Raw genomic sequence first — 16,870 nt, 5'->3', positions numbered from 1 at the left:
CTTCCATACCTCACAGCAGTGTTAGCATAAATCTATTAATGAATGTGAATGCTCAGATGATGAGGATGCTATAGTGATGAGCTTCACAGAAATTACTACAAATTAATAATGATAACAATAAATATTAAATAGACAATAAATAATACATAGAAATATATAGAAAATAATAAAAAACCTTTGGGTGTTCACCTTAGGAGTGAATTAAGATAAACCAAATTAGGGCCATTCTAATTGGGAATGAAAGCCTCCACACAGGTTTAACTAATCCTCTTTAAATTCACACCTTTATTTAAATTGGATTAACTTTCCTGAATGTCCCCAGGTAGAGCAGCCCTGACTTTCTGTGGGACCTTGGGCAAATCACTTAACTTCCCTATACCTCAATTTCCTTATCTGGAAAATAAAGAGAATTGTGCAGATCTACCTTTGCAAACTGAGATCTATGGATGATAAGTGCATTGCACGTGCTAACTATTATTTATTAATATTATCAGCATTGAGCTGAGGGGTCTACAACACCATATATGTGGAGGCCTTCCCTTGCTCCTGTTAGCACTGGCCTGACTATCATTAGCATCAGTCAGATTAGTGTAGAGAAAGCTATGTGGGTTAAGGAGATTCCATTTCCCTTACTCTCAGATAACATGGGAGCAGGATTTGGCCCATTAAAAATAAACAAAGAAAAGCCTCCTCACAAAGATTTCTCATGTGATGCAGCAGCTGTGTCCAGCAAATCATCTTATTTCTAGCACAAGAAGAGTTTTGGAATTGTTAGATAACCACAGGATAATATTAGTGCATGTGTTTGTGTGTGAGTGGTTATTATACTCAGCCACAACTGTAGTGTTCACATCTTGTGGTGGAGACCCTTGCCATTAATAGGAATTAACCACTACTTTATGTACTTTGATTCAACCATCACTAAAAAGATATTTAGTGGATGCATTTAGCTATGTCCTATCATGCTTTATATACTGCTCAATATTCAAATGAGTTAATTAAACCAGATTACACTCTATATCTTGCATTTATACAAAAATTACAATAGATGTTTTATAAAATATCAACTTACATGATTTGAATGCTGAATTTTCAATATTTTTGATCAAAAATATGTAACAGAAAATGCACAGTAGAGATAGTTTGGAAAAATTTATTATTAATGCACGTTTTTCTCTTCTGCTGGAAAAGGAAGAATTTTGTTGTGCATGTTATAAAATGTTAAATATTAGCATTATTTAAAGTTAATAGGATGCCAAAGAAAATGACTAATAATACATTATACAATTAGATGCCTTTCATATTAGTGCATCCATTAACAAAATAAAATACATTCAAACAGAGGAGTTCTGATTTGCAATTTTTAGCAAGGATTGCCCATGTGTAAAAGCTGAATTATTTATTCATTTTTTGAACTGCTGGATACATCAGTTTGCAATTATTTGCATTATGTTTGAATGCTTTGTCATGTGTCTTTGATTCAAAAAATAAAAATACAAATCTCCTTTTATAAAGGCATTTTCATTTACACAAATGCTTTAAACTTGCAAAGACCAAAAATATTCCTTCCCCCCACCCCTAAATTAAGTGAATCATCTGCCATACCAAGACTGACTAGAAATAGTGAAGTCCTCAATATTCCTCTGCCAGCTACTACAGATGTCTGCTTGTTATCACTGTTTAACTTAGGCCTCTCAATACAGAGCTCCATATCTCTATTTTGACCTTCTAAGTGTATTATTTTTCCTGTGCATAACCAATTCCATCTTGTTCCCAGCATATAGATCTCAAGTCAGGCATTATGTAGTTTTTACCCATAGTTATTTTCATGCCATAACATGCTTTGTTTCTGCAGCCAAAGTCTTACTCATTTTATTGTCAGTTATTCTAACTTCTCAGCTGATGTCAGCATTGTCCTTGAATAACACATTTTAAAAGCATCTAACCTTTGCTTTATTAAGGACCCTGTTTCAGCACTACACAAACTATACTTTGACCTCACATGTTGTCCTTTTCCATTCCCATCTTGCACACTATCTCCAGAAAAGTTTGTGTAATCTCTAAAAGACACTATCACCAGCACCTATACATCTCTTTATTTCATTCTCACATTCACTGTGTCTCCAGACCTGATATCTCATTAATTCAGCCATTCTCAAATCTTCTGTATTATAAGCACACAATCTTGGGCTTTGCAAAGGTGTTCTGAAGCCTCCCATTTTTAAAAACTAATTACTTTGGAAAACTATATCTCACTGGTGGCAAGTAAAAATGCAACAAACAGGGCGAAGTTCGCTTTTTTTCCAGGTATCCCAGAACTTCATGACGTCAACACTGCAATTAAACATCCCCTTAGCCTGAGCCCTGCAAGCCTGAGTCAGCTGGCATGAGCCAGCCGCAGGTGTCTAATTGCAGTGACATACCCCAACAGTCCAACCTATTACACCTTAGATCTGTGTTATGGTAAACAGAGAAAGAGCAACATAACAACAACAATACAGCTCGTACTGGGGAAACTTGATACCCTGAAAAATACTACATATTACAAGGCATAAACAAAGGACCAAATTATGAACTTGGTTATGTGTTCGCAACTACCAATGATTTCAGCAGGAGTAGGGTATGTGCATCTGAGGGATGACTATATCTCAAAATACATGTGTCATGGACACATTAAACATAAATTGATTATATCAATTTTTTCCAAGTAGTCATCCCAAATTTGAATGAGAAAAAACGTATGCGCTGCAATGCCTAAGTACAGTGGACCTACAGTAAGTTTAAATCTTATTCACATGGGTTTTATACTGGGCTTAAGTTAAAAGAGTAGATTCTCTCCACAGCTGGGCTCTGTTCAGTGCCCCAGTGTGGGGAGAGGGGGCATCTAGGAGCCATTTATGCATCCCTGGTTCTGTGGCCTGACTTACACAGACTTTGGCATGAATTAGAGCAGTTTAAGGGCTGCTCATACTTATGCCTGCTGTAGATCTGTATAGCACAGCATAGCTCTGCCCTGATGTCTACACAACACCTCCTGTCCCAGATATGTCCTCTTTGTCAGTATGGAGTGCAGCTGATGGAGGAGCCAGCTCCCCAGATTTACACTCACCCAGTGGGGGGGAAATTTCAGGGGTCAGAATGGTCAGAATCTGGCTCCTTTGTGCTGCCTGAGGGCTCCAAAAGGGCTGGAGATCATAGAATCATAGAAGATTAGGGTTGGAAGAGACCTCAGGAGGTCATCTAGTGCAACCCCCCTCATCTAGTCCCACCCCCAATGCTGGTCAAAAGCTTTCATTTTAACAGTAAGTAAGGTACTAGCATTTTAAACAGGTATTCTATATACCTGTACTGAAATCACTCTTATGCATAACATTTTGCCCCGTTTAGTGGGGAAATTCTTAGCTAAGGAGATATGGAAGATTTTTGGCCCTTCTGTGCCATCAGACCATAGCAAAGATGCTTAAACATGATAGAGAATCTTCAGTTGAATATATTTTAATGTTTCCAAAATGTTATATGCAATGACAGTGCTATATAAATAAGGAGAAGGAGAATACATATATAAGGAGAAGACATGTTAAGTGCAGGTTCACACACTTATGGCCTGATTTTCAGTAAATCAGAACATCCACAATCTCACTGAAATCATTGGCCAGATCCAAGGTTTTGAGTCAGAGTTAGGAAATAGTCCCTTTGACCTCAAGATGTCTAGACACAGTCTTATGGTGACTTTCACTGATAAAAGATATAACATTAGAGATTACATAGTGCTGAAATTCAGGATATCGCAGCTGTGCACTCACTTCCAAGAATCAGGTACCAGGCATAACTTCAAACATTAAGAGTTTTTATGGGTTTTTTTTTCTTTGTTTAGAGCAGCACAGTCAAGAAGGAATATTACAGAATAATAATATCCTTTTAGTGGTATTCCTAAGGAGAAGATTTTGGGGTGGAATGGAGGAGGGGGGAGAAGAAAATACATATAGGGAAGAGTATTTCAGGGAAATAGTAATGATGTGAACATTTAAATGGGCCCTTTAAATGTCCACAGAATACTTTAAGGGAACACACTTCTCAGAAATGGGGCAATTAGCTAATGAGATAATTCTACTCAGGTCATAAGGAATAAGAAATGATTTTACTGAAAACAGTAATTTACAATATTATGAAAATATAAAAAGTGGCATGAGTGATTTGAAAATTTCTTAAGAAGGGCAATTCCTTTTCAGCATGAAGATTTTCCTAAGACACATTGAATCTGTGAAGTAAAAAGTCTTGGAAAAGAGCACACCCCTCTGGTGATGTCAAAACCTTTCAAAGAGAACTCCTCTTTATAAAGCTCTTTATGTCATATATTTATGGGGAAGTAAATTATCACTACAATGGGCCTATGATAATTTACATCAGTGGATAATCTGCCCCATAGAAATTGAGGCTGGAAGCTACATCAGAGGTCTTCAAATCCACACCCTCCTTTGCCGCTTTTCTGAGTATTATATAACCCCTTTTCAACCATTTCCATTGAAGGTGTCTCTGGGACAGCTCATGGCAGTTGCCTCATTGTCCAATTTATCTTACTGTTACTGTACTTGTAAATCTTTAGCATCAAACTAGTTCTTCTTGTAATATAGCTGTGATCAGCTGTGACTATGTCATCACCCTCACTCTGTGTATATATATATATATATATATATACAGAACAATCTTATTCCTGCACCCCAATTATACTTTCTGAGACCATAATAAAGTATTTTTAATCTTTCTTCTTTTAGTACTTTCCAACTCTTTACAAATTTATTAGTATTCTTTGTAGTCTTGCTGTTTTATTGTTTTGAAAGTGAAATTCCCAAAATTGTCAACAGTACTCCAGGTCAGGCCCTACTGACACTTTGAATCTTGTTACCTTGTCACTACTCTTACATGAAGTATCTCTACCGTGGAATATACTACAAAAAATCAGCACTTGCCACCTACAGTAGCAACATTTACATGGCATTTGTGGTTTTGCCCATTCTACGTATAAAGAATACCACACACACCATGATAAAGTCAAATTCCACAGCGTGGTAAATGTTGATTTCTTTTTCTAATACCACCCAGCACAATATAACATAATGTACACCCATGCATAATATTGCTTTTTTCTGTTGCAGGCGCATATTGCAAGCTCCTATTTGTTTGCCACTATTACATCTTAATCATAGAATTACAGACATTAGCTATAGGGGGAAAAATCTATTAGGTCATGTTGGGCCTCATCCTACATGAGACTGAATGTCACCATCTCTTATTAAGGGCTCTACAACTCACAAGATGGGGCCCTTAGATTATACTGTACGGAACATTTCCCCAAACTTTGTACAATCCACTTATAAATGTCCCTAGTACATTTTCATTTGCTTAATTTTACCCTGACTCTCACTGTGTCATTCTAAATAATTTACATTGATTCTTGTTTTTGGACTCTTCAATACTGACATATCAGAGCAACACAATTCATGAAAGAAGAAATTACCCCCAAGGATTGACAGCATCCCAATATGTGGCTACCTCCCACAATTTTGTAAAGTCTTCAAAAGCAGAGCCCTTTCAAATTGAACTTTTTGAAGTGCTAATAAACAAAACACCTATTATGATGTAAATAGTTCTGTGGAATAGAAAGGAAATAAAAGGCATGTCTTATGGGCATGGCCAAACAATGCATGCCATAAAATTCATGGTACGATTGCGGCTGCTCACGCTGACCTAGCTTATTACCTCTTCTTCCTCATTTTATTGACTTACTCACTGAGTGGGTTAAAAAGGAAACTGTATGATAATACATTTTGTAGCATAAAATATTGGTTCTAAGATTGAAGACTGGAAAGCTACGTATGCCAATATTTCTGAGTCCTTGGTCCTTACGCACCAAGAACAAGGTTAGCTGAGTGAGAAAAACAATTACTGTTATACGGTTATTTTTTAAAATTTCAAATGAGCAAACAATAAAAATACAAAAACGGGGTGCAGTGAAATATAAACAGACTATTATCCTCATCAGGTCTGGAAATCTGGTTCCCATTTCCAAAATGGATATGTTGGTGGTATTGTACCTATTTCTTCTTCCTCCTCAAAAGAAGAGAGTAACGTGCATATCCTTTACTTAAATGACCCACTTCCAAATGAAAATGAAAGATCTGAACCTTAGGATAGATCATTTAAACACCCTTCCCCTTTTCCTTTCAGAAAGAGAAAAGGAAAGCTCCTCCTACTGAAGCATTTAAAGGCTTAATCAATAACATATGCACACCAAGGGCATTAAGACATCACTTCTGTGCTGTTGAAGTTAACGGTCAATTTGTCCTTTCCATTGTATTCCTCTGTTCTCAGGATTTTATAACTTGGCAAAAATAGAAGAATGATGTTCTTGGCTGCAACTTGGCATATGCAGGTCTTAACCCAAGAACAAATTGTTTTATAATTATTCCTGAGAATTACTTCAGTCTGTTTTATTTTTCTTTTCTTGCCTGAGCAATGTGAAAGAAAAGAATAACTATTTTTTGATGCTTTCAAGACATTTTGGTTCTTCATCTAGCAAAAAATCAAGCAGAGCCTGATGTTTCAAAAGTAAACTTTAGCACACACACAATGGCTTCAAACCTCTTGACTTCCAGAAGGACTACTTATGTGAGTAAATGCTCACTAAAGCAAGTAAGAGATTCACAATCAGGTCCATATTCAGTAATGCAGGTTGGCTCATGGGCTCATCTGAAAATAAGTTGTTTGTGCATGTGGTTGAGTTCTAAATTTAGAATCCAGGTTTAGATAAAAAGGAGAAAGGTGTAATCAGTTACTTCATAAAAGCTGTCTTAAAATGCATGAATTGGATAAAAGGAGGAATCTAATCTGTTTCACTATATTTATATGAGCTGAAACTTACTGGCCACACTACCTGCCATATATGTTTCTAAAATAGAAGGAAAATACATAACAAAAGAAGAAAACTATTTGGAAGAGGATTTTTCCTTCTCCACTTTTGCATTTTTAATCATTCTTACCACACTGTTAAAACACTGCAGACATTTGGATCCCATTGGACCTTTAAGTTTGTAGCTGCTATCTGGAAGTTGGCAGCTTGTACTGAAGCCACTCTGCCTCTGCCCGCAGAGCCTTTGTTAACTGACAGAGGACTGAAGCTGCTGGCTCCCTTTGAAATGGATATGTTGGGTCAGTGGAAACAGTTGGGTGTTTTTGAGCGGAACCTTATTTTTTCTTATTTAAAAAAAAATAAAGCTGTGAAAAGTAGCTTCTTCTTCGTCTTCTAAATGCTTGCTTTAAAAACACCCAACCCATTTGTGCTGACCTGATGAGCCAGTTTCAAAGGCAACTTCAATCCTCCGTCAGTTACAAAGGCTCTGCCAACAGAGGCAGAGCTGAATCAATGCAGGCTTCTCTTTTCTTGATAAGAGCAGCTCCAGACATTAGGCTCCAACAGGTTCCTAAAATCTGTACTATTTTAATAGTACAATAACATGATCAAAAATAGCAGAGAAAATATCTTCAGAACTTTTCCACTTGTTTTCTTCCTCTCACAGGCTTCTTGATAACTGATATGGTAATACAGCTGAGGAGTCCTGATGTTTGAAGGTGGTCTAGATGCTAATATGGTTCAAAACCCTCACTTGCCAATTAGATTCTTGCTCTTGTCCAAACCATTGTAGAACAATAAATATCAACACAAAGGAAAAACAATAAGCTTCAAGCTGTCTGACTTCCAAGACTGGCATTATTGTGTCACATGGAAAAGAAAAGGATAGTGAGGTTTTTTATTGGTCTTTTCAAACTGCAGCAAAATATAAATGGGAGCCAGATATTCCTAAAAAAACCATATGTGAATAAAAGTTCAGTGATTTTACTAATAATGTCACTAGTGAGTTACCTTTAGAAAGGGAATATTGCACCTATAAACTCAATATACTAGGTATGTTGGAATCCGTAAAAATTCCAATTACGGCTTCAGAATTTATTGTGCACATATGGAAAATAATACTTGTAAAAGAGAAAGGGGTTTGTGCCTGGTGCTGTCAATACTGTGAAGGATGGGGTGATTATAAAGCAAATTAACAATACTTTTAAATGTGCATTCACTTATCTTTCCAATTAAATCCTTGTTAAACAACTGCACAGACAGTAATGGTGCTTCTGCAAAGCACTGATCAAGACAGTTTTATTGTAATTTTTACTCTGTAACAATTAATCAAGTAGGCATTTTCTTTATTATTAAATTATTTAGTTAATAAATATTCACAATTGACTAACATATTTGTAGTTTAAAATTTTGATTTTTTTTATTCTGGAACTTATATTTGAGTATTTTCTTGTAGCAGGATCACAAGAGAAGTATTTTAATTTTTTTACCAAAATAATATCTGTTAACTTGAGATGATCGTTTTAATAATAAATGTACCTTTTCTAATCTAGCTCACTTTACTAATTCCAATATCTTTAGCATTTCTCTTATACATACCACAAACATGCTGCTTTCTGCATCAATATTTAAACTCCATAAAAAGTCATATTTCTTTTTCTTCTTTAAATAGTACATGAGAACTAAAAACACAGTAACTGATATTTGAATGGTAAGTTGTGTTTTACAGTTAACACAAGGTATTGCAAATGAAATAATGGCATCCAAAGGTCACCTGAACTGCAAGTAGCAAGCATTTTGCAAACAAAGGATTGTATATAAAGAAAATTAGGAGCTGCCTTGTTTGCTGAATGAACCAGTAAAGACTGAAATTTGTATTTCTATGGTTAGTTTCCCTGAACATACATGCAATTGCATAGGATTATAGTGCTTCCTTGAGGTATTATGAACCCTTTATAGCTGTATTTTTTGTTAATTTAGTGCTTATGAAAACTGGTTCTCTGACAGTCCCAGAAACTGAATTCCTCTCTAGCCACAAAATAGGTACAGCGTAGGAAGTGTGGCAGAGTAAGCTTCGTCCTATGAGCACACCAGTGTATATTAACCCTATATTGGGGAGGGTAATTCAGTCTCCAAGATAATATATTCATTCCTTGCCACACTAAATGGGCGTGGAAACAAGGGTGCCAATGACTTCCAACTATAGTGATGCTTTCTGTGAGGTGGACACTTATATGTCATAACTAAACTGGGATCAGCACAGATTTCACATAGATTAGCATATCTGTTGAAAGCAGAGGTCTCATTTTTCATAGGGTTGACAGTGAAATTAAAGAATATTCTGAATCATGTCAGCAATTTCAGCTGGTTGGACTGGATTCTAACAGCTACGAGTTCGTACATTTGTTTATGTTGCTCTCATCTGCACATGGGCATCACCTACAGTATGACTTATTCCAGTTTATCTTTACCCAGAAAACCAATCTAAAGATCATCAAAAACATGTAGTACCTTTGTTGGCTGGATCCTTCAGAATGATCATAACGTCACCAGTATACTGCCAGTTAGTGCTCCTGCTTACTACAGTCCACTGGGCTATCCCCACAGAGTCTGGATGCTTCCAAATTTTAACTGCCAGAAATTCAACTGGCAACATGAAAAGTAGCAGGAAGAATGGACATCCCTGATGAGTTCCTCATGCTAAGGTTGAAGCCATTAGAACAGCAACCAATTGTCTAGGCCATAGTTCTCAGATTACTGTTAACTTACTCTCCAGAAGCGCTATTCGTAAAACATTTCTAAAATAAGAAAAATTATGACTATCTTTATGTCACCAATAGTCTTTGCAACTTCTAGCTCCTTGAATCAATGATGCTGAAAAATGATGACTCAGAAAGTTTCCAAAGTACTGAAAGATGTTATAATCTGGCCTGTTTATGATCAAGTGATCTTTTCAGCTTTTAGTGGGAAAAATACATCATTGGTAAAAGATAATCTTGTCACACAAAGCAAAAAAAGATGCAATATCAATAGCTTTCCATACAAAAAGAAACCCCCATGCAATGGGCAAAACAAATAAAGTAGTTTGTTCTGTTGTTGTTATTGTTGGCAAAAACAAACAGATTTAGGAATTACCTAACTTTAAGGAACAATAATAAAAGAAAAATAAATTCAGTGAATGAAAAAATTAATGGACTGGATGTGGGGCCTCTGTTTTTATAAAAAAAATACATCCATAGAATTTGAAAATCCTCTTCTGATCTTTTCCCCTTTCTTCCTATTCCTTATTTAATGATGAAATAGTCAATTATCAGATTGCTTGCTTTTTCTACCTTCCCCACACACTCTATTTTTTCTTTCATCCAGTTTTTGATACTGAAATGTTAACAGTACAAAAACAGGGACCAGAGTTCGTGCTTTGCTCTTGAGTTCATTCTATTTAAAACACTTAAAGTACAGTAGGCGGCCTGGAATTTTTTCTATGATAATGAATTTGCACTGGTAAGTACAGATTCCATCTGTTTTAAAACCAGAAAAGTCTACTATTTAATAAAGATGAACAATACAGATTTTTTTTGGGGGGGGAGGGGAATGCCAAAATCAACTGGGCGTCGAGAAATAACCCCCCAAGCATACATGTGTATAAGGATTGAACACATGTTCAACTTTTGGAATTTAAATGGCCCTCGGGGGCAGTGTTGATTAGTACTTATAGTTGAATAAATTTTCACAGAAACAAAATACTTACAGAAGAGAAATGAAATAAAATAAAAAGTAATTTAAAATACTATTTGTCTGGTTTAGACTAAGTAAAAAAAAATGAAGACAGAGGGATTAACAAAAAGCAAACAAAAAACAACCACCACAACCCTGTCAAGTATATTACTGAATATCACCCTCTTCTAGCACTTTCACGATTTGTAAATGAGCAGGTCATGAGGAGATATGAATCAATCCCTGAAACATGTAGGCAAAGTGTGCCCATTCCCTCTCCTCATCTCATGTCAGCATCAGGGTGTGATTTTGATCGATTGGCAGGGGATGAACACCTTTAATGGTCTTTGTTACCTCAGGGGTGGGGCTCCACTCCAGCACATGACACACAAATCACACTGCCACCCTCCATACCTTTTCAGATGCATATGGAAAGTGTGCACAGGAAGTGGAACTAAGCCACTTCTGGGGTAGCGACTGGCTCTATTGAGGGAGGCTGGGGAAGCTGATTAGCTACCACAGTGCTCATTCTGTGGGGTGAGTTTTCATCTTTACACTGTAAACAGTCAACTTGTGATGAGTGTACTCACATTCCCCTCTTTATTTGTTCTGAGTTGCCTGTTGGGGTCCCGGGTATATTGTGGGCCTGGTCTTTTTGGAGTGGGGAAGGGACTTACCCATTGGACTAGACTGGCCAACGTCTGGCGGGTTTTTTACCTTCCACATAGCAGCCTAGAGGTTGGGCTCATTAGTCAGAAGTAAGTTAGCAGGATGCTAAAATTAAAAATAAAATAGTGTTGTGCTGTGTGGATAGTGTCCAATTTAGGGAGTCTATCATGAGCTAGCTCTTGGGGTAAACCCAAGCATAGTACCCCAGGAGGCCACTGGCAGCAACCCAGTGTAGTGTCAGGATGACAACTGACTTAAGTCTCATGCAGACTAATGCACTGCTGTCTGCCTCTTCGTCCCCTACACCAGAGAAGGGTTCTTGTCACTTAAATTAATAAAGTTGCAGCCTGCTCCTTGAAAGCAATTCCTTATGTCTGAATCATTTCCTAGGTGTCCAAACCAAAAATACTGATTCTTTAAAGAGTGATATCAGAGACTCTTTGAGTTCATGGCACACACTATTAAGAGAGCCAGCAGGGTTTGAAACCCTTACTAGAGGACTGTGGAAAAGATTCCCTGACACATCCCCATGCGTGCACCTGCGTAAGGGCTAACATGATCTGGCCTAAACAGGCCTATGGCTGATACTTTCAAAGCTGTTCTAATGGGAACTGGGCATCCAAGTTCCTTAGGTAGCTTTGAAAATCTCAATCTGTACCTCTAGGATGATGCAACTGTATCAACAAAGGCTTTGAAATGCAACAAATAGATGAAAAGATAAAACATGTTGTCAGTAATCTAGAGATACCGTTTTTCTTTGAATTTCCTTTGACCACTTAATAAAAAGTTAGGTTTCCTGAGTATGCCCTCGATAGACAATGTCAAAATGGTCCTAATGTTGCACCTTTGAGTATTCAAATTTGACAGTGGCATAAACCAGAGGAAAGGCCTCCTGGTATTTCTATGCTACCAAATATGAGCTAAGTGCTTTAGCTTTCTGACCTACTTCACAGCATCAACCCTTCTACTTTAGATGGAAACTTGAGCAGTAATGTAGCTTTGAGTAAGCTAATGTTTGGATAGACAGATCTAATATTTTTATGGAAGATTTATTTTTCCATTCTTCTGATAGTGTCGAGCAAAGATTTTAGGAAGTGAATAAAGATAGGGAATGCTCTTATTCCTGTTACTGGTTCTGCCACTCTGTTTCCAGGAGAAATATGTTACACAACCAAACTATAATGATCTGAAAACTATTGGCCTGATTATCCACTCACACCAGTGTAATATAGTTGTAAATGTGGGGGGGGGGGGAAGAATCAGGAAGCGTGTCTCTGGAGAAATAGAAGGGATGACATCAGTATTAACCCACAGTTCAACAAAGAATTCATACTTCAAGCTGATCCATTTTATTTCCAGTCCTTCAATATATCTTTGTGTGTTCTTCTTGCTGCCTGGCAGTGATATGCACCCATTACATGAAGGCAGGGCCGGTTCAAGGATGTTTTGCGCCCTAGGCACCTTGTGCCCTCCCACCTCCCCGGCCCTGGCGCCACCCCCCCCCCCCCCCGTCCTGAGGCGCCCCCCCCCGCGGCAGCTCCCCGCCCCCCCCAGCCCGGGGAGCCGTGCGGCAGCTCCCCACCCCAGCTCACCTCTGCTCCGCCCCCTCCCCTACCCCCGGGGCCCGCCCCCCCCCCCCCGCCCTGAGGCGCCTCCCCCGTGGCAGCTCCCCCCGCTGCCTGGGGAGCTGAGCGGCAGCTCCCCACCCTAGTTCACCTCTGCTCCGTCTCCTACCCGAGCACGCCGTCGCTGCTCCACTTCTCCCGCCTCCCAGGCTTGCGGCGCCAATCAGCTGTTTGGCGCCGCAAGCCTGGGAGGGAGAGAAGCAGAACGGGGCGGCATGCTCAAGGGAGGAGGCGGAGCAGAGGTGAGCTGGGGCGGGGAGTTCCCTTGCGTGCCGTCCCCCCCCTTACTTGCTGCAGGCGGCCCTCCCTGCACCCCCCTGCCCCAGCTCCCTCTGCCTAAATGCCGACGACGACCGGTGCGGCCGAAGATCCAGCTGCTGTGGTCGCCGCCGAAGAAAATGCCGCCCCCCCCAAATGCTAGTGCCCTAGGCGACCACCTAGGCTGCCTAATAGGTTGCACCAGCCCTTCATGAAGGATCTAGTTTTGCTTCACACTGCGAAGTCACAAGTTAACTGATTAGAATCTGCAGGAGTTTGTACCTTCTCAAATGAACAATAACGCTCAGATTGAACCTGAGTTTCACTTGGCTTCCATAACAAATTCAAGCTCTATATCCTCACCTATGAGGCTTTCACTACACATTTTTTCTCCCATTTTCTTCTGCTGCCTCTCACATTACTTTAACCCTCCCTTCAAGCCAGACTTTCACTTTGACTCATTCCCATCTTTGTGCTCTCTTCCATGTGGACTACTATGCTTGGTATCCCTCCCGTGTTGGGCAAACATCCTTCCTCTCCACAGTCAAATTTGCATTTGAATGAATTCTGTAAAATTCCACAAAGTCACACTACGTTGCTTATGTCTACACATTCCAGACATTCACACACTGGGTTCTGATGGATTTTATGCCCAGTTGCCAGTCATATAGCCACTACTTATAGCTTGGGAAAGTGCAAAACAAGTTCAAGGCAGATAAAATACCTGGAAGCTGACACTGTGTCTTTAGAAAATTTAAGATAATAAATGCTGCAAGTCCAGCCAGTCTTGAGTGCTTTAATACAGAAACTATCGATTGTTTTCATAAATGTAAAACATCCAGACACTTGCCAATAGGCACCAAAATAAATTTCTAAATAAACAATAAACAAACAATAAAGATTTTTGCCTTGGGATGCTATAGACCACATTTTCAAACTAGCAAATTTTGCATGGGCAGCCTTTGAAATAGAGAAAAGCCTCAATCTGCATATGTAACTTAGATAATTGTGCATCTAATTACTTGATTTGCATGTGCAAGAGTGCCCACCGAAAAAAATAAAAAGTGCAATTTAGAGCCATGATTGGAAAGAAAAAAAGAGGCTCTTTATCTCTCACAGTACTTTATGCTAGAAGAAAGACCAGGGAATGAAAAGCTGAAACTACTCCAGAAATGGGAGAAATTGAACTGCTATCTGACTAGAGCTTGCACAGTAAAATATGTGATTTGAAAACTCTGACACACACACACACATACATACAAAGCTCTGCCGTAACTTGGTTTAGGATGAATTTGGCAGTTCAGTTTTATCTAAAGATACTGGGCTAAATTCATCCCTGGTGAAATTCCATCACTTTCAAAGTGGTGACATCCTTCACTTAGATATGATTAAAAGTTCACAGAAATGTTTTTAGATTGAATTGAATGGAGTTACATCAGGGATGAATTTGGTCCATATAGTTTTCAAAAATAATGTCATGTAGTTGCATTCACAATCATAAAGAATTTCTAACGTATCCTTTAGAAACAAATATGCCATGCTACAGAGCTTCAAAATTATTAGAATCCATGGTGAATGACAGGAGAGTGAACATGTACCAAAATTAGGGATGGGAGAAACAGAAATATATTAATAATACCAAGCACTTATATGAGAGCATTTATAGCATTTTACATTTTCAAAGTTAAGTGTAAACATGAAATAACATAAGAAAAAACTTTCTACCCTCCATTTATAGGAGTCAAATCCAACCTGTGGCCCTGAATAGTTCAAGAAAAACAAGGATCTTTTCTATTCTGTCTCAAAATACTTCAAAATACAATAATAAAGTAAAACTCTTTCCTATTACTACCCTAAATTAAGAATAACAATAAAAACTTTTTAAAAGTATTGAACACTAAGCTAGAGCTAACAGGCCAACAACTGTTGGGAACTGTGGGCGATTTCCTATTATGATAAAATATCTTTACTATTGTGAAAGCTCTTTGGTCCACTCCTACAAAGTGCAGAGTGCCCACACCCTTCATTGGGTGAAATCCTGGCCCTGTCAGAATCAGTGGGAGTTTTCTCATTGATGTCTATAAAGCCAAGACTCCAGTGGCACTGCAAGGCACTCAGAACCTCACAGGATAAGGCTCAACTATACTCTTAGGGTCTGAGGGCAGATATAAAGGAGCTCAGTCCTGCAGGCTGGTAAACTATGCTAAAAAAAAATGTGGAAATTCAAAATGCTAGAGTTCAGTGCTTAGCAGGGCCGCCCTTAGACCAAATGGTGCCCCAGGCAAGGAGCGTCTTCAGCACCCCCCTCCCATTTGTTAAACTTTTGAATACTTATTTTTATTGCATTTGTAGCCCATTTAACGACTTTGATGCACGATTTGCATGCATGATTTATCCCTGTCATATAAGACTGACTGACTACCCTCCCCCCCCACACCTTTATAACCCGCGAGGGCATGGCTGACAACATTTTAGGAGGTTTAAGGAAAATGTAGTTCTCAGAAAGTCTGGAAGGTTCCACGAGATTCTACAAAGGTCCAAACAATTCTAGGAGGTTAGTGAAAAATGAATCCACATACGGAATACCTGAAACGTTTTACTTCAAACATTCTATTTTCCATTTTGTGGCTAACAAAAACAGCACCCCGAGCCCAGCGCACCTCTAAGCCCAGCACTCTACACGGTTGCCTGCCCCCAAATCTGGCCCTGATGCTCAGGGCCTGAGCAGAGAGGATTCAGCACAGTGTGGAGAAACATGTACAGTGCTCAGCAATGTGAGGAAAATTCTATGCCAGCAATACACCAAGCACTGGAGAACAGGGGAAAAGTAGGCATGATGGGTCCAAAATAGGATTTAGCCTGATTATAGTTGCTTAAGTGTAATCCAGCGGCCTCAAAATGCATGTGTGCAGGCCATTTTCATGATTTTCAGTAACTCCTACTGCGAACCAGGAGATACAGCTTAGCTCAATAACACAGAAATGTGTCTGAGGATTCTTTAACAACAATATCTCAGCCACCTGCTCATTGGCCCAATGCAGATGTGGGACACAGTGTTCTTCATGAACGGTTAGCCAGCAGCATTCACGCCCCTCAATGTATTTTGCCCTGTTGGATTGTAAGCAGCAAAGGGAGTGCTCAGCAGTCCGAGCTGTTAACTCACAACCCTCTCCTACAACTCTGTAGGACAGAACCACTTTCTGCAAGGTCAAGAAGAAGGATTCCAAGTCTACTTGTTGCTTAGCTCCCCAAACTAGAGTTCCAGGAAGCCATCTCTTCAGCACAACTCTGCAGAGTGTGAACATCATCTGATTCCTTAAAAACATGTTGCTGTTCTAACAACAGTCTTTAGGCAATTTTGTTCAACAAAAGCAATCAAAAGAAGGAAGAGTTATAGCAGCTTAGAATTTAGAACTGGTTAATTTAATAATACACCTCTTTTGGAATCCTTAATATATTTTAATGTATGAGATTTTACTTCATACTTGAGGTGCTTTATTTTAGCTCAGTTTCCCATACATTGCCTGGAGACTCATTGTCAGTGATGTTTATCAATTCCTTTATATAATGGTGATGCTGTATGCTTAACCCTTGCCAAGAACAGTAAAGTGTTCAACACTGTGAGTGGCTTTGGGATGTATTTGTTTACTAGCTGCCTATACTGGCTTCCACACCTGTAACATGTTATCTATTGATG

At 38.9% G+C, this 16,870-nt stretch overlaps 1 protein-coding gene across 1 annotated transcript in view; it reads right to left on the bottom strand.

Moving 5' to 3' along the window:
- The window catches only part of ARHGAP15 (Rho GTPase activating protein 15), a 418,305-nt gene that overhangs the window by 119,615 nt on the left and 281,820 nt on the right, over window positions 1-16,870 (bottom strand). The window lies entirely within an intron of this gene.

Source organism: Terrapene carolina, unplaced genomic scaffold (genome assembly GCF_002925995.2).
Source record: "Terrapene carolina triunguis isolate 2854851 unplaced genomic scaffold, T_m_triunguis-2.0 Scaffold62, whole genome shotgun sequence".
Lineage (NCBI taxonomy): Eukaryota > Metazoa > Chordata > Testudines > Emydidae > Terrapene > Terrapene triunguis.
This window is presented reverse-complemented; position numbering and strand designations above follow the sequence as displayed.